The 18153-nt window shown below is 43.4% G+C and overlaps 1 long non-coding RNA gene across 2 annotated transcripts in view; it reads left to right on the plus strand.

Moving 5' to 3' along the window:
- Positions 1-15013, plus strand: part of LOC115896162 — a 32008-nt gene extending 16995 nt beyond the window's left edge. For both annotated transcript variants that reach the window (XR_004056100.1, XR_004056101.1), the window contains exons 4-5: positions 13268-13508; positions 14355-15013. This is a non-coding gene — a long non-coding RNA (uncharacterized LOC115896162). The remainder of the gene's footprint in view (positions 1-13267; positions 13509-14354) is intronic.
- Positions 15014-18153: the final 3140 nt, after the last annotated feature.

The raw sequence follows: 18153 nt of genomic DNA on the forward strand, positions 1-18153 counted from the left end.
TAAGAGCCTGTGAACAAGCAGTTCACAGGAGTGACCAACCAAGTGTGGACATGGAGTGGGTCATTTCAAGGTGAGGTAGTCAACCTGTACCCTAAACTGGCACAGACAGGAGGAGCCACAATCCTTTAGAGAGAAAAAATTACAAAGTACAAATATCCTTTGTTAAGGGAACAGAGAGCATCTTCAGAGGATGTAATAGTATTAAAATGTGTTCTCATTGTTCAGCTCCCACTTATGGGTGAGAACATGAAATGTTTGGTTTTCTGTTCCTCTGTTAGTTTGCTGAGGACGATGGCTTCCAGCTTCATCCATGTCCATGCAGAGGACTTGATCTCATACCTTTTTATGGCTGCGTAGTATTCTATGGAATATATGTAGCATATTTTCTTTTTCCAGTGTATCATTGATAAGCATATGTATTGGTTTCATGTCTTTCCTATTGGTAATAGTGCCGCAATAAACATGTGGAAGAGATGGTGCTCAAAGCATGATGGACATCTGAGCAAGATGAGCTCCAAGCGTGATGGAGCTCAGAGCAGATGGAGCTCCAGGCAAGATGGAACTCTGAGCAATATGAAGCTCAGAGCAGATGTTGCTCAGTGTAAGATGGAGCTCCAAGCATATGGTCTCAGAGAAAAATGGAGCCCAGAGCAGATGGTGCTCAGAGCAAGATGGAGCTCAATCAAAGATGGAGCTCAGAGTGATTGGAGCCCTGAGCAAGGTGGAGCTTGGAGCAGCTGGAGCTCCGAGCATGATGGAGCATGGAGTGATTGGAGCCCAGAGCAGATAGAGGTCAGACCAAAAGGAGCTCCAAGCAAGGTGGAGCTTAGAGCTGATGTTCCTCTGTGTAAGATGGAGCTCAGAGCAAGATGGTGCTCAGAGCAGATGGAATTCTGAGCAATAAAGGGCTCTAAGCAAGATGGAGCTTGATGCAGATGTTGCTCAGTTTTAGATAGAGCTCAGAGCAGATGGTGCTTACAGCAGGTTGGAGCTCAGAGTGATTAGAGCTCCGTGCAAGATGGAACTTGGAGCAGACACAGCTTTGAGAAACTTGGAGCAGATGTTGCTCAGAGTAACAAGAGTTCCAAGTAGATGGTGCTCAGAGCAAGATGGAGATCAGAGTGATTGGAATTCCAAGCAAGCTAAAGCTGGGGACAGATGGAGCTCTGAGCAGCATGAGGCTCAGAGAAAATGTTGCTCACAGTAGAATGGAACTCTGAGTAGATGGACTCAGAACAAAATGGAGCTTGACGTGATTGGTGCTCTTAGCAAGATGGAGCTCAGAGGAGATGGAGCTCAAGCAGATGGTGCTCAGAGCAAGATGGAGCTCAGCGGACTGGAGCTCCAAGAAAGAAGAAGGTTCAAGCAGATAGTGCTCAGAGCAAGACGGAGCTTGGAGTAATTGGAGCTCTGGGCAAGATGGAGCTCAGAGCAAATGGAACTCTGAGCAGATGGGGCTTAGAGCTGATGTTGCTCAGTTCTAGATGGAGCTCAGAGCAGATGGTGCTCAGAGCAAGATGGAGCTCAGAATGATTAGAGGTCCAAGCAAGACAGAGCTCAGAGAAGATTGAGCTCGGAGTAGATAGGGCTCTGAACAAAAAGGAGCTCCAAACAAGATGGAACGTGGAGCAGATGTTGCTAGGTGTAAGATGGAGCTTAGAGAAATGTGGAGCTCAGAATGATTGGAACTTAAAAACATTGCTCTGAAGAATTAGAGCTCTGAGCAGGTGGTGCTCAGAGCAAGATCGAGCTCGGAGTGATTGGAGCATCGAGGAGAATGGGGCTTGGAGCAGATGCAGCTCCAAGCAAGATGTACCTCAGAAAACAGGTTGGACGGAGCAGATGGTGCACAGAGCAAAATGAAGCTGGAAGTGATTGGAGCTCTCAGCAAGATGGAGCTCAGAGCAGATGGATCTCTGAGCAAGATGGACCTTGGAGCAAATGAAATTGTGAGCAAGAAGTTGCTCTAAGCAAGATAGTGCTTGGAGGAAATGTTGCTAGGTTTCAGATGGTGCTTAGAGCAAGATGAAGCTCAGAGAACATGCCCCTCACAGTAAGAGAGACCTTCAAGCAGATGGTGCTCAGAGCAAAATGGAACTGGAAGTGATTGGAGATCTCAGCAAGATGGAGCTAGAAAATGGAGCTCTGAGCAAATGGGTATCTGAGCAGAGGATGCTCAGAGCAAGATGGATTTTGAAGTGATTGGAACTCTGAGAAAAATGGAGCTTAGAGCAAATGGAGCTCAGAGTGATGGGAGCTCTAAGCAAGATGGAGCTTGGAGCAGATGGAGCTTCAAGCAGATGGTGCCCAGAGCAAGATGGAGCTTGGAGTGATGGGGCTCTGAACCAGATGGAGCTCAGATCAGATAGACCTTTGAGCAAGAAGGAGCTCCAATCAAGATGGAACTTGGAGCAGATGTTGCTGGTGTAAGATGGAACTCAGAGCAGATGGTGCTCAGAACAAGAGGGAACTCAGAGTGATTGGCACTCTGAACATTGCTGTGAGTGATTGGAGCTCTGAGCAAGATGCAGCTCAGAGCAGATAGAGTGAAAAAGGAGCTCTAAGCAAGATGGGGTTTGGAGGAGATGTTGCTCAGTTTCAGTTGGAGCTCAGAGCAAAATGGAGGCCACAGTGATTACAGCTCTGAGCAAGGTGGAGCTCAGAGCACATGCTGCACAGAGTAAGATGAGCTCTGACCAGTTGGTGCTCAGAGCAAACTGAAGCTGGAAGTGATTGGAGCTCCCAGCAAGATGGAGCTTGGAGTGATTGGAAATCCCAACAAGATGGAGCTCAGAGTAGATGGATGGATCTCTGACTAGATTGAGCTCCGAGTAAGATGAATATCTCTGCAGATGGTGCTCACAGCAAGATAGTGCTTGGAGTGGAGCTCCAAACAAGATGGAGCTTTGAGCAGATGGAGCTCTGAGCAAGGTGGAGATTGGAGGAGATACAGCTTGGAGCAAGAAGGAGCTCCGAGCAAGATGGAACTTGCAGCAGGTGTTTCTCAGTGTAAGATGGAGCTAAGAGAAGATGATGCTCAGAGCAAGATTGAGCTCAGAGTGATTGGCACTCCAAACATTGTTCTGAAGCCATTGGAGCTCTGAGTGATTGGAGCCGCAAGCAAGCTGGAGCTTGGAAAATATGTTGCTTAGAGTAAAATGGAGCTCCAAGCAGATGGTGTTCACAGCAAGTTGGAGCTCAGAGTCATTGGAGCTCCAAGTAAGGTGGAGCTTGGAGCATAGGGAGCTCAGAAAGCATGTTGCTTAGCTCTGAGCAGGTGGTGCTCCGAGCAAGGTGGAGCACACAGTGATTGGAGCTGTGAGCAAGGTGAAACTCGGAAAAGATGTTGCTTAGAGTAAAATGGAGTTCCGAGAAGATGGTGATCAGAGCAAGATGGAGTTCAGAGTGATTGGAGCGCTGAGCAAGCTGGAGCTCAGAGCAAACGAGCTCAGAAAGATGTTCCTTAAAGTAAGATGAAGCTCTGAGCAGATGGTGCTCAGAGCAAGATGGAGCTCAGAGTGATTGGAGCTCTGAGCAAGCTGGAGCTCGGAGCAGATGGAGCTCAGAAAGCATGTTGCATAACTCTGAGCAGATGGTGCTCAGAGCAGCATGGCGCTCAGAGTGATTGGAGCACTGAGCAAGCTGGAGCTCAGAGCAAACGAGCTCAGAAAAGATGTTCCTTAGAGTAAGATGAAGCTCTGAGCAGATGGTGCTCAGAGCAAGATGGAGCTCAGAGGGAATGGAGCTCTGAGCAAGCTGGAGCTCGGAGCAGATGGAGCTCAGAAAGCATATTGCTTAGCTCTGAGCAGGTGGTGCTCCGAGCAACATGAAGCTCAGAGTGATTGGAGCTCCAAGGAAGCTGGAAATCAGAGGTGATGGAGCTCAGAAAACATGTTGCTTAGAGAGTAAGATGGCGCTCCAAGAAAATGGTGCTCAGAGCAAGATGGAGCTCAGAGTGATGGAGCTCCTGGCATGCTGAAGCTCAGAGAAGATGGAGCTCCAAGCAAAATGGGACTCAGAGGTGTTGCTCACAGTAAGATGCAGCTCTGAGCAGATGGTCCTCAGAGCAAGATCAAGCTCCGTGCAAATTGCACTCAGGGCAAAATGGACCTCGCAGTGATTGGAGTTCCAAAGAAGATGCCTCTCTAAGCAGATGGTCCTCAGAGCACGCAAGATGTAACTCAATGTAGATGGAGCTCAGGGCAAAATGGAGCTCAAAGTGATTGGAGCTCCAAAGAACATGAATTTCTGATCAAATGGTGCTCAGGGCAAGATGCAACTCAGAGTGATTGGAGCTCCAAACAAGCTGGAGCTCCAAGCAAGATGAAGCTTGGAGAAGATGTTGGTCACAGTAAGATGGAGCTCGGAGCAAGATAGAGCTCAAAGTGATTGGAGCTCTAAAGAAGATGGATCTCTGAGCAGATGGCGCTTAGGGCAAAATGGAGCACAAAGTGATTGGAGCTCCAAAAAACATGGATGTCTGAGCAGATGGTTCTCAGGGCAAGGTGGAGCTCAGATGGATTGGATCTCCAAGCAAGATGGAGCTGGGAGCAGATGGTCCTCAGAGCAGGATGAAGGTCAGAGTGCTGGAGCCCTGAGCAAGATGGAGCTTGGTGCAAATGGAGCTCTGAGTAGACAGAGCTCTGAGCAGATGGTGCTCTGAGCAGATGGTTCTCAGAGCAAGATGGAGCTCAAAGTGATTAAAAGCAAGATGGAGCTCAGAACAGATGGAGCTCCAAGCAAGATGGAACACAGAGATGTTGTTCACAGTAAGATGGACCTCCAAACAGATGATCCTCAGAGCAAGATGGAGCTCTGGGCAGATGGCATTCAGGGCAAAATGGACTTCGAAGTGATTGCAGCTCTGAAGAAGTTGGTTCTTTGAGCAGATGGTCCTCAGAGCAAGATGTAGCTCCTTGCAGATGGTGCTCAGGGCAAAATGGGGCTCGAAGTGATTGGATGTTGCTCAGAGTAAAACAGAGCTCTGAGCAGATGTGACTCAGCAAGATGGAGCTCGAAGCATATGGAGCTCTAAGCAAGATGGACCACGTTGAAGATGATGTTAAAGGCATGATGGACCTCAAAGTGATTGGATCTCTTAGCAAGGTATAACACTTGGAGCACTTAGAGCTTTCAACAAGATGGAACTTGGAGCAGCTGGATCTCTAAGAAGATGGTGCTCTGAGCAAGATGGAACTTGGAGCAGATGGAGCTTGGAGTTATTTGAGCTCCGAGTAAGGCGGAGCTCACAGCAGATGGAGCTAAAAGCAAAATGGAAGTTGGAGCAGATGTTGCCTGGAGTATGATGGAGCTCGGAACAGTTGGAGCTCTGAGCATATGGAGTTAAAAGCAAGAGGGAGCTCGTAGCAGATGGAACTTTGAGCAAGATGGAAGTCTGAGCGAGATGGAACTCTGAGGAGATGGAGCTCTGAGCGAGATAGAGTTTGGAGCAGATGGAGTTCCGAGCATGATGGCACTTCGACCGAGATAGAACTCAGAGCAGATGGAGCTCCAAGCAATATGGCGCTCTGGTCAAGGTTTAGTTTTGAGTAGATGATGCTCAGAGCAGATGGTGCTTGGAGCCATATGGACCTTAGAGCAGAGGCAACTCTGAGCAGGATGGATCTCAGATCACATGGAGCTCCCAGCAAGGTGGAGCTCGGATTAGATGGAGCTATGAGCAAGATGGAGCACACAGCAGATGGAGCTCAGAGCAGATAGAGCTCTGATCAAGATGAAGTCCTTATGAAGGTTTAAGTTGGAGCAGATGTAGCTCAGAGCAAAAGGTGTTTAGCGTAAGCTGGAACTCGGAGTGATTGGAACTCTGAGCAAGATGGAGTTTGGAGCAGATGGAGCTCCAAACAAGATAGAACTGGGAGCAGATGGAGCTTGGAGCAAGGTGGAGCTTGGAGCAAGATGGACCTCTGATCAGATGGAGACACATTCTTTGTGGTATGTTTCATTCACTCATGGTGACTTTTTAAACAACACATTATTTAGACATCATTTGGTGCCACGTCTGACCCACAGACCCTGGCTGAGTGAGGAATGAAAAAATATACACAGACACAGGTTTTTTCCCTGGGCCCATGACTAGGGTACCGGGTCATTCACTGACACTGAGGAGGATGCTGTGAAGAGTCACAGCAGCCACAGCCTTGACAAGCAAGTGTTGCAGGCATTTATTTAGTACAGATTTAATGACAAAGGCTTTGAGTCAACACAACTTGTGGGTGATTAACATAGTCACCCTCTCCAGAGAGAGCAGTCCTGTCCCTAGATGATTAAAAGCCAGGTTCCGAGGCCTAAGCAAACTAACTTATCTAGATCAATTCCCTCTCATTTCCTTGTTATCTGCCCTGAGAGAATTCAGCTCCCTTCAACCAAATCCTCTTCCAAAGCTTTCACAAAACCTCCCGGCCTTCCAAGAAGGTTTGCCTCTTTTTCCTATAATTTCTCCCACCACCCTGACCAATCTCCTACATCTCCCCCTTTTCTGTTTTTCACATCAGGTTTTGTTGACTGAAGAACACAGATGTGTGCAGCAACAGGTTTGTCTGGTGCAGTGGTTATGACTTGTATTCCTGCTTTGCATCCTAGAATTAGTAAATAACATAAGACAAACATGAGTATAATCAATAATTCTTTTCCAGTCAAGGAGTGACCCTTGGGAGTGGGTATCTATTCAGGAGAGATGTTCTTGCACATCCTGCCATATGGCTGTTTGTTGGACGTGTAGATATATGACGTTTAGGGATTCTAGAATTTTAGTTTTAAGTCACCTTATGTCTTCTGATAAATTATTATATACGGTTCCCCACAGGTGTTGTTTCACTTCATCCCAACTATGTATTGATTGATACCGAGGTAGAGAGGCGACACAGATATTCTTATGGTCCTAGTCACAGTATAATTGCTGTTGGAATGCCAGTGCATGTTGTCACTTCCCTACATATTCTAAGGCAGCCCTGAGGGCTTGTGGGCATACCAGAATCTTTTGATCTATACCCTGCTGTAAGAGAAGCTTGTTAGACACATTTCTGGCCAAGTTATCTGCAAAGGTAGCTATTTGTACTGGTTCAGTAATGGAGGCCACAGCAACACTAGCAGTTGCCAAGGTGACTGTGGCTGAGACTATAAGGACTATAAATGTGCCTATGAATCTTTTGTGTCTGACCTGGGGCAGGGCACATTCTAAGGTGGCAAGAACAGAGGAACATTGCCAATTGCATGTCAAATTGACTGGTAGGAATGCTTCAGATTGTCTCCTTAATACCATGACTCTTGTGTTATTTAAATGAGATATATTATAATTAGTGATGCATGAGGCAAATGAAGTCTGTCACTGCACTTGGGTCACAAACATGGATTTTTGAGGTATAATGGAAATATTGGTTCCCATAAGGAAAATATATGGATGGGTAGTGCAAATTAGGCACTGATCTGTGTGATTAAGAATAAAGATCATAGTATAATTGTTACTGGAATTATGGTATATCCCATGCCTGGTGTTAAGGGAGATGCTGAGGTGTCCCCGGCACCATAAAGTGTCTTCGGGTGGCATGGACTCTACTTGGGGTCTGGGATATCCTATCCCTCCATCGGCTCAAATTATAGGAGAACAGGACGTGGCTATGAAACTGTGATTGATACCACGATGAATGCAGACATCAGTATGGTCGCTCTGAAAATGGCATTGGGGGTTTCGGTCTAAGATATTATAATTGCCTATCTGGAGGCTATGAGCTTCTTCCCTGTGACCGACTTCCCAGCAAAAGTGGAATCCATTACTTTCCCTTCTACATTCTTTAGCATAGGAAGGAATGTTGGGAAAAGTGACATTGATTGCATTGCCTGGTTTAAGGCTCCCTGCAACCAAGAATGTGAAGGCATTTCCTTTGCCATGATGCAGCCATCATAGTGTTTGGGCAGGTACACAGGAAGGGTTAGAACTATTATAACTTACACACAGTGGGAGTATAGTAGAGTGATATGTAGTGTTACCTGGCACCTTAGTCCAATGTGTGTCATTAATGAGGGACCTCACTGAGTTAAGTCAGTCCCTCCTAGCCCAGCAGTTGTGTTATTAGAGGCTGGGAAGGGGGTGGTCTGCCCAGGAAGCAGGCCGGAAAAAAGGTGGATCTAAGAGATAAGCCCAAAAGAGTGTAGCAGGTATGGGTTGCAAGCAAAGTGAGAGCATAAAAAGGATCAACACCCTATGTGAGTTGCAATGTACAATAGAGAGCATAACAAGGAACAAATTATCTGGAGTGAATGGTGTTTGTGTCCAGAGCAGGATTCGCTCAGCCTCCTGAATTGTCTTCTTCAGCATCCCCCAGGTAATGCTGGGGCTTGTGTCATCCAAAAGAGCCACATCGTCCGGAGCTGCGTGTCCTGCAGGGTCATTTTCTTCATTTCTGGTACTGGGATGGGTCCTAGCCACGCCGTGGTATGGTTTGATGTGTCCTGCTGGAATCCAAAGAGGACTTGAGAGGATGTGAACAGAAGCATATCCTCTTCGCCATGTTAGCAAATCACTTGGACCACACCGTATATTACTGTTTACATCTTTCCATAAAATTCTGGGTTTTATTCTTGAGAGGTTTTAGCAAAGTGCTTTTCTACAGCTGATTGAAATTTATCATTTAAGTTTTTAAAAATTAATGGTAAATAAGGCTTGTGCCAATAGTGTTGCAGGTTCCTTACATCCCCCCCCCTTTTTTTCTCTGAGCCTATTTTTAAGGATGCAATGGACACGTTTTACTATGGCCTGTCCTTAGGGGTTATATGGGATGCCTGTGGAATGTTGAATGTTCCACGTGTGACAAAATTGTTGAAGTTGTGAGCTGGCATAAGCCGGACCATTGTCAGTTTTAATTTTTGTGGGCTGCCCCATAAACGCAGAGTTAAAAGATGATGTTTAATGACATATCGGGTGGACTCTCCAGGTAAAGCATGTTCGCTAATTAGGTGAGAACTGGTATCAATGGATACATGTACATATCTTAGTTTTCCAAATTCAGGGATGTGTGTAACATCTGTTTGCCATAACTGATCAGTTTCTAGTCCTCTAGGGTTAACACCTGTTGAAGGAGGACATGTGCCTGTGAGGTGGCAATCTGGGCATTGCAGGATAATATTTAGTCTTTGGGTAAGTTGAAAAAGTTAAGTTCCTCCAATTTTGGTGGAAAAATTAATGCGATTGGGTGGCTTGGTCAAGCAGTGATGTCATAGCTTGAAGGTCTGCTTGATCACTGACATGAACTGGTGGGTCAGGAAGTGAGCTGTGGGCTTGAGTATGTGTGATAAAAATAGGATGCATACTTTGATCTAGCAATTGCTGAAGTCACAGAAAAAGTGCACACAGGGTGGGGTCAAGAGTAGAATTAATGAGGGCTGTCTTAAGGTTCTGCAATAAATAGAGTAAGCAGAATCACTAACAATGTTGATAGACTGAGTGGAAAAGGTCTCCAGGGCCAATATTAAGGCTCCAGCCTCAGTTCTCTGAGTGCTAGTAAATCCAGAACAAGTAAGGAAATTAGCCCCTTTTCCATTTTTAACAGAGCCACCGATAAAAAGCATGAAAGCATTAGGTATGGGGGAGTGAACTAGTTTTGTAGGCACAACTACAGGGATACGAGATAAGAACTGAATTAGTTTGTCAGCAGGAAGGGCATGCTCTATATGGCCTGCATAATCAGAGAATGTTATCTGAAGACCTAGAGATACGGGTAGTACTGCTTCAAATTGCTTTTTACTTAAAGCAATTTTGATGACATCAGGGTCATAACCTAGCAGCTGTTTGCATCATCTGTGGCCTGAATAGATGACTTTCTTAACTAACTGGATATAGGGATATAGAGTATTAGTCCCAGTATGTGAGTCAAAAGCCCATTCTAGGAAGCGTAGCACTGGGGCCATCTGTCCTATTAATTCTGTTGGGGAATGTTTAGTAGGGAAAAAAAAGCAGTTGAACTGAATATTTTGAGTCTATGCAATCTAGTTTTGTCTCTGAGAAGTAGCTTGCTCTATTTCCTCAATTTCTCTTTGCTGCAGGCGTTAAATACTTGGGAGAGTCTAGGGCTGTATTGCCCTTTAGGTTAGAAAACAGTCTTTGCAGCTTATCAGAAGTTATGCACAAGGTGGGGCAAAGCCAATTAATATCACCCAGTAATTTTTGATCATCATTTAAAGTATGAGAGTTGCTAGTATTTAACTTAAACTTTTGAGGTCTTACTGACCAGGAAGTTAATATGTATCCAAGACATTTCGAAGGAGAGGACATTTGTACTTTTTCAGGTGCTAAGATTAAACCTCTTAACTGTGTATTCTTTAAGACAGAGGCATACAAACTTAAAAGTTCTGGCTCCGTTGGGTCTGCCAGTAAAGTACCATCCATAAAATGAATAATCTTGTAATTAGGAAATTGTTTTCTACTGGAGGGCAAAACCTGATTTACATGATACTGACACATGGTAGGACTGTTTAGCATTCCTTGAGGAAGCAGTCTCCAATGCAGTCAGTGAGCTGCCCTTTCATTATTGATGGCTGTTATGGTAAATGCAAATTTTTCTCTGTCCTGTTCTGCAAGGGGAATAATATAAAAGCAGTCTTTTAAGTCAATAATGAGTATAGGCCAATTTTGAGGAATTGCTCTGGGGGAACGGAGGCCCTGTTGAAGGGGCCCCATAGGTTGCAAATTAGCATTGATAGCCTATAAGTCATGTAAAAGTCTCCACTTGGCCAGATTTTGGGGAATGATGAAAATGGGTGAATTCCAAGGACTTTTTGATGGTTCTATATGGCTGGCTTTTAATTGCTCCTCAACTAATTAATGGGCTTATTGTAATTTATCTCCCTTTGAAGGATACTGTTCTAACCAAATAACATTTTGAGAGAGCCACATTAGGGTTATGGGAGGGATAATAACAGTGGCCATTATTAGAAAGGGGTCTGCAGAGTGACCCCCCCCATTGGGCTAATATGTCCCATCCCCAAAGATTAACAGGGATGGGTATGATTAGATGTTGTATAACTGATTTTCTTCCCTCTGAATCACAACATGTTAGGGGGCGCATGCTCTGCTTGACTGTGTGTGTTTCCCTGATGCCTACAATTGTTTGTTTCTGACCAAGTTTCTGGCCAGTTTTGATCACTAGTGATGGAAATGTCTGCCCCTGTGTCCAATAAGCCAGTAAAATGTTTATTTCCAATTTTTAAGGTAATCATGGGTCTCTGATCAGGAACTAATTGGTTTCAATATACTCCTGTGGCTCCCGTGCTTCAAAAACTTCCCTTTCCCCTTTCCTTTCCTTGGGCATTGGGAACCCGGTATGGTTAAAGTAGTAACTGAGCTATCTTTGATCTAGGGGGAAGAACATACAGACCTTTACATTCCATCGTAACTAATATCTCACCTTGATAATCACTGTCAATTACCCTGGTGAGCACACTGATTCCTTTACTGGATAGGCTTGATCCCAGATTCCTACTGTTTCCATAGACAGTGGGCCCCAGATTCCAGTTGCAACCCTTTTAGGGTCTTGTACTTCTTTTGACACTAATTCATTGAGGCAGAGTAAGTCCAGTCCTGCACTGTCACTGTTGGCTGCTCTGAGAGAGAGGACTGTGGGCTTTGCATCCAACTGAGGAAAGCCACTGGCATTGCTCTAGTTTGGAGCTGGGCCTGGGGCTGGACCCTCAGGAAGTTTCCCACCTGATTGCTTAGGGGGTTGCCGTTTTTATCAAATTTGGACCTGCATTGATTTGCCCAATGTTTCCCCTTTTTACATCAGGGGCATATAGAAGGTGGTTCTTTTCCTGAGTTGCCTTGGTCTCTACTATTGGGGCATTCCTTCTTCATATGACCTGGCTCTCTGCATAGAAAACAATTTGGGTTTTTCTCCCTTTTCATTTTAGGAGGTCTTAATGCCATAGCCAATATTTTGGCTTTGTGTGTTTCAGTCCCAACCAGTTGACATGCTTGTATAAGTTCTCCAACTGTGGCTGCCTTTCCTCTGATTGCCTGCATTGCTTGCTGGCAGTTGACATTAGCATTTTCATAAGCTAATTGCAACAATAAGGTTTCAGCGGCCTGGGCATGACGAATTTGTCTCTTAATTGCCTGGGTTAACCAATTGACAAATTCAACAAATTGCTCCTGAGGCCGTTGTTGAACATTTATGAAAGATCCCTGTTGAACTCCACTTTTGGGAATTCAGTCCCAAGCCCTGAGAGCATGCAAAGACACTTGTGCATACGCTTGGGGAACAAAATTTAGTTCTTGTTGTACATGGGCATGGGGACCCCGGACATGGGGACCCCTCCCCTAGAGCATAGCAACTGTCATGTCTTGCCCAGTCACTTGATTCTGGTTGACTTGTTCGCACAACTCATCATATTCTGCCTTCCAGCAGAGGTATTGGCTGAGCTCCAAAGTTGTTTTAACTAGCACTGACCAGTCCCACGGGGTCATGCAGAAGTTGTCTGCTATGGCTTCAGTTATTCCTTTCATAAATGAGCTAGTGGCACCATTTCTTTTAATGCTTTTTCATATCTCTTTATAAGAGTAAAAAGAGATGAGTTCATGTACCTGATTGCCTTGTTGGTCTTGCATTACTGGGCAGGCTAAGAGCTCCCCTTCTAATGCTGCTTGCCTAAGACAGGATCCCATAGCTATAGTGTATCCCTTGTCTTTTTTCCAATTTATTGGAGGAGGGGGATCAGGCAGAATCTCCGTTTCCTCTTTGTTATTTTTGCTTGCTAATGGCTGGACTGAGGGAGAAGGAGAAAGCAGTAAGGTAAGTGATAGCTCCTCTTCCCTTCCCTTTTTTGGGCTCTTCCATGTAGAGCAGGACCAAAGCAGCCCAGACTAAGGGCCATAACATTAGAGATGTTATTGAGAACCATTGCCCTTGTGCATGATGTTAAGATTTCTCCCCACTTGTTCCCAGAGCTCTACATCTAGCCTACCTTATTCCCAGAGCTCTGCATCTAGCATGCCTATTTCCCATGGGTTATGGGAAACAACAGTTTGCATGGGGTCCCTTAATTGAGCCTGTGAAACCAAGGTTCCACGAACTTTAAGCAGCTGTTTCAATACTTTTATAAACTGTTGCTGCTGAGCTGATAACTGTTGTCCCATGATGAAACCATAGCCTGAACAATTCCCTCATACTTGGAAATCCCAAGCAGGCATCAATGATTTACTTACTGACAGCAGTCTGTTCACCTTCGTTTTTAAGAGTTCCGTCATGATTTGTTGCAGCGTTCCTCACACGGGGTACCACCTGCTGGGTCTGACTTGCAGACCCTGGCCCAGTGATGGAAGAAAAATGTACACAGACACGGATTTTTTGTCTGGGCCTGAAGCTAGAGGACCGGGCTGCTCACAGACAAAGAGGATATCATAAAGAGTCACAGCAGCTACAGCCCCAACAAGCTTGTGCTGCGGGCGTTTATTTACTACAGATTTAATGATAAAGGCTTTGAATCACCACAACTTGTGGGTAAGTAACATGGTCCACCCCCCCTTCTGAGAGACCAGTCCTGCATGCAGATGATTCAAGGCCAGGTTCTGAGACCTAAGCAAACTAACTTATCTAGATCAATTCCCTTACACTTCCTTATTATCTACCCTGACAGAATTTAGCTAGCTTCAGCAAAATCCTCTTTCGAAGCTTTTGCAAAACCTCCCAGCCTTCCAATAAGGTTTATATCTTTTTCCTAAATTTCTTCCATCACCCTGACTGACCTCCTACAATTTGGGAACAAAATAAACACTCAGCATTTGTCTTTTGCAATCTTCACAGAAGGAAATACTAGCAGATTTTACTACAGACTTCTAGTGAAGGAGCAGACCAGATCTTTATTGGCAACATGTATTATGATCCCAGTCCTAGAATGGAAAGTTCAATGACAGTTTAGGTCTCAACAAAATACATAATCCAAGAGAAGACTTAAGGATTCCTACTTCAAGCTCATTGTCTTCAAATATCAGAATGGAGAACTACTTCTCAAAGGTTATAGTATCTCCTTTCCTTTGGTTTTCAGATTTCTAAGATAATTCTTTTATTTTTCTTTTAACAGATCAGGGCATGTCCAGGAGCACATTAGAGATCTTATAAACCAGGCCTCTCACCTTTGGGGAAGGGATGCTAAGGGTTGACTCTGCTGGGGTGTCACCTGGTCTACATTCTCAGCTCTTCCCTTTTTTGGGACCCCTGGCCTCTATTTTCCTTCTCATTTTTAGGCCTTGCTTTCTGAACCTTTTCACTTTACTTCCTCTCACCTAGAAACCATCAGACTTCAAATGATCTTGTGATGGGGATATCAACCTCTTTCTTTCCCTCCAGGACAACCAAGTCCCTACATGTCTCCTCTGGACACCATGGGTTAAACCTTCCAAGATGAAACAACAATCATTAAATCCTCCTCACCATGACAGGAAGCAAGGAGGAAGGACCCTGAAGACCCTCGATGTCCCTTCTCAGCAGCAAGCAGCTTCAGAGAATGACCTCTGTCCCATCTCCCAAAAGATTTCTGAGCCCCAACTCCTTGAGGGAGAAATGTAAGAGTAGACAGTCAATATGAGCAGGCATGAAGGGGGGTATCCATGTTGGAAAGAATGCCCAGGAACACCTTTTAGGATACCCAGCACTCACTCCATGGTCGAATTGTCAGAATGTTGTTAACTAGATGATGATAAGGAAGGAAAAAGGCAAAAGAGGAATTCCTGAGAGCTGAGCAGGCACAATTAGTACAAAATTCATGGCTATACCTTCTGGGGTGGCAGTAATAAGCAGTGCCACCATTAGATAGGATTCATATTGATCACTGGTTCCAGTGCATGTGCATTAAACACAGTAAGGGAGGATCCCCCAAACTTTGGTGAGAACTGGGTAAAAAAAGAACCAAGACAATAGAAGATCACAATGCAGAATGTCTTGGGGGTGTTTCTAGCAGGGTCAGCCCACTCCTCTCTTGGAGTGTTCTTGTATTTCTCCAATTAAACTTTTGCTTGCTTTACAAGTTGGTCTTTTGGGTAAATTATTTCTTCCAAGAAGACAACCAAAGATCGCCCAGATCGATAGCATCATCCTGTGATTTCACTCATAGCAAGAGTCTATTTCAGGGGATCATAAAGTGAATACAATAATGATAAGGTGTATCAATTATAGAGTTGGTAAGGAAAAAAAATAGTCCAACTATGCTTGACTTGCTAAGAAATTTGTCTAAGGTTTGACTGTTTTTCAACTGGGGAAAAATCACAAAAGCCAGGTGCAGTGGTGCACAACTGTAGTCCCAGCTACTCCAGAGACTGAGACAGGAAAATGACCTGAGCCCAGGAATTCAAGGCTGTAGTGTGAAGTGATGGTGCCAGTGAATAGCCACGGCACCCTCTCACTGCAGCCTGAGCAACGCAGCATGGCCCTGTCTCTTGAAAAGATAGCAACAATTATAAAACATTTGTTTCAACAAAAGTAAATTAAGTTTTTTGTCTCATTCTTATTTTAAAAATGTAATCAATGCACTTTTACTTACAGTTTTGATGGTGTTTTTACGATCTCCTTAATGCCCAGAAAATATAGGTCCATGTTAAACAAGGCACCAACCTTTTTTATTATTATTATTTTTTTTTTTGCCTGGCTTCATGTCCTAGCACATCATAGAAAAGCAAATCCAATGTTAAGAAATTATTGCATCAGATATAGCTCAAAAAAGAGCAATTTAAATGGTTGTTCTAATACATAAATTACAAGCTCCTAGCTAGTCGAAAAAAATCATATTTCTTTGTGTTATTTCTCTGCAAAAATGAGATGATGAGAGTCTCAGTGCTTTACAGTCATGAAATGTTGCCACAGGGTGAAAAAGGAAAATGAATAATGATTCTGTAAACTGTTAAGCATGATGAAAATGTAAATGTTATCAGTTTTTACCAGCAAAATCTGGTAATATGTCATTTTACAAGATGACAATGAAAGAGTATACACATGAAGATGTAGTGCCAGAGAAGATTTTTGTGGTAAGTGGTGTTTATTTTTTAGTATTTCTGGATAACTTGAAAAATTGTTTAACAATGTAGTAGTTCCAAGGTAGACTTAGTTTTCTTGTGAGATACTGGTTTGCCAAGTCATGTTAGACTTAATAAAAGATTTAAAGTCATTCTGTCGATACAAAAGTGTGATTCCATAATCACAGTAGGATGCTTTGAAAGAATCCTAATATAGTTGCTGTCTACTAAATTTTTAAGTTACAGAAAGAAGATAATTTGTAGAGTTGCTGGTAAATGTAAGTTGATTTTAAACAGTGATGAACTTTCTGTATGCCTCTTTTATGTTGGATTTTAATATAATGTCGTTTTCAAACAGTTAAAACCCATTTTTTCATTCTGTGATGAGCTAAAGGAAGGCATAACAAGCAGTGAAGATACCCAGAAAGTAATGCATGAATATTATATCGATCCAGTAGGGTTAGACTGCTTCTTGCAAGTGGCATTTGTCATGGCCACAAGATCCAGAAAGATAAAAGAGAAAGCTGTTTTTCCACCAAAGATTGGCAAAAATCTGGAGAGGGAAGTGGATATATACATAAAGGTCATCAACAGAAAACCACTTTGAAGTTTAAAGTGTGTGGGTTCTTTACAGACAAATATGGTTCCACACTATGAAGACGAGAACAGATTGTGTTCATGTATAGTAAACAAACACAGTCTAATGATAACTTGCTTCTAGAAAATGTGGAGGCAAATGTGGAAACAAATGTCACTTCAGGGGGGCTCTCTAGCCTTGGATTCAAAACTATCATATTTATTACACACAAGAAGATGGTTCTTTTTCATATTTATTATTAATTTTTGTCGGTACATAATATTTATGGAGTACATGAGATGTTTTGCTACAGGCATGCAATATGAAAAAAACCACATCATAGAGAATGGGGTATCCCCTCGATCATTCTCTGAGTTACAAACATTCCAATTACACTACGTTATTTTCAAATATATGATTATTTTTGACCATAGTCACTCAGGTTTTCTATCAAATACTAGGTTTTATTATTTATTATTTCTATTTTATTAACAATTGCCCCCTCCTGCTCACTCTCTCACTACCTTTTCCAGCCTCTGGTCACCATCCTTCTGCTCTCTATGTCCATGAGTTTCATTATTTTGGTTTTTAGATCCCAGAAATAAGTGAGAATATGTGATGTTTGTCTTTCTGTGCCTGCCTTGTTTTAACGTAATAATCTTCAGTTCCACCTATGTTGCCTGTTACAGGCTCTCATTTTTTATCTCTGAATAGTACTCCACTGTGTATATGTACCACATTTTCTTCATCTGTTAATGGACACGTAGGCTGCTTCCAAATACTAGTAACTGTAAACAGTGCTGCAGCAAACCTAGGAGTGCAGAAATCTCTTTGATATACTGATTTCCTTTCTTTTGGGTATACACCAAGCAAGTTGTTGGAAAATCATAATGAAGAGTGCAAAATGACTAAGCTACAGCGTATTGTCATTATTCACCCTGATGTGGAAAAGGGCATGAATTTAATAGAAAATAACTTTGCAGATTAAAATCTTAGGTGTGTTTTTTTAGTGTCATAGTCTTGGATGATGGGTTCCTAGAAGCTCTCAACATCTTTTCTTAATTGGAGAAAGTGTTATGTCTCCAAATATCTGGGGCAGTACATATTCAACTTCTGACAAGAGAGCAGGAACTTGATTACTTTGAGTGCTATTCGTTAGTTTCTGCTTTCATTGAGAATGCAACACAAGCCAGCTAGGCTGCTGCTAATTCCTTGCTGGGCATCTTCTGCTACTGTCACAGGAACTGTGATCTCACTGGATAATCTATTAACTGGGGAGTCTTTAATCTTGAATGACTGCTGCACAAATTATCCTCAAAACATTTTAGCCACCAGAGGAATACTCTTCAAATACTCCAAATCCGCCAGTATCTTGAATCATGCTTGATTCTGAATAAGTCTCAACAAGTCATGTAAAGGGGGCTCTCTGGCCTTGAAATAGTGATGTTTTTATGCAGAAAGGAGATTGTTCTATTGTGATTATTTTATTGACAATCCAACTTCTGAGCCATTAAGAAAGCAAGTTGTTAGAAAATCAGAATAAAGAATGCAGAATGATTAGACT

The sequence above is a fragment of the Rhinopithecus roxellana genome, unplaced genomic scaffold, assembly GCF_007565055.1.
Source record: "Rhinopithecus roxellana isolate Shanxi Qingling unplaced genomic scaffold, ASM756505v1 contig5535, whole genome shotgun sequence".
NCBI lineage: Eukaryota > Metazoa > Chordata > Mammalia > Primates > Cercopithecidae > Rhinopithecus > Rhinopithecus roxellana.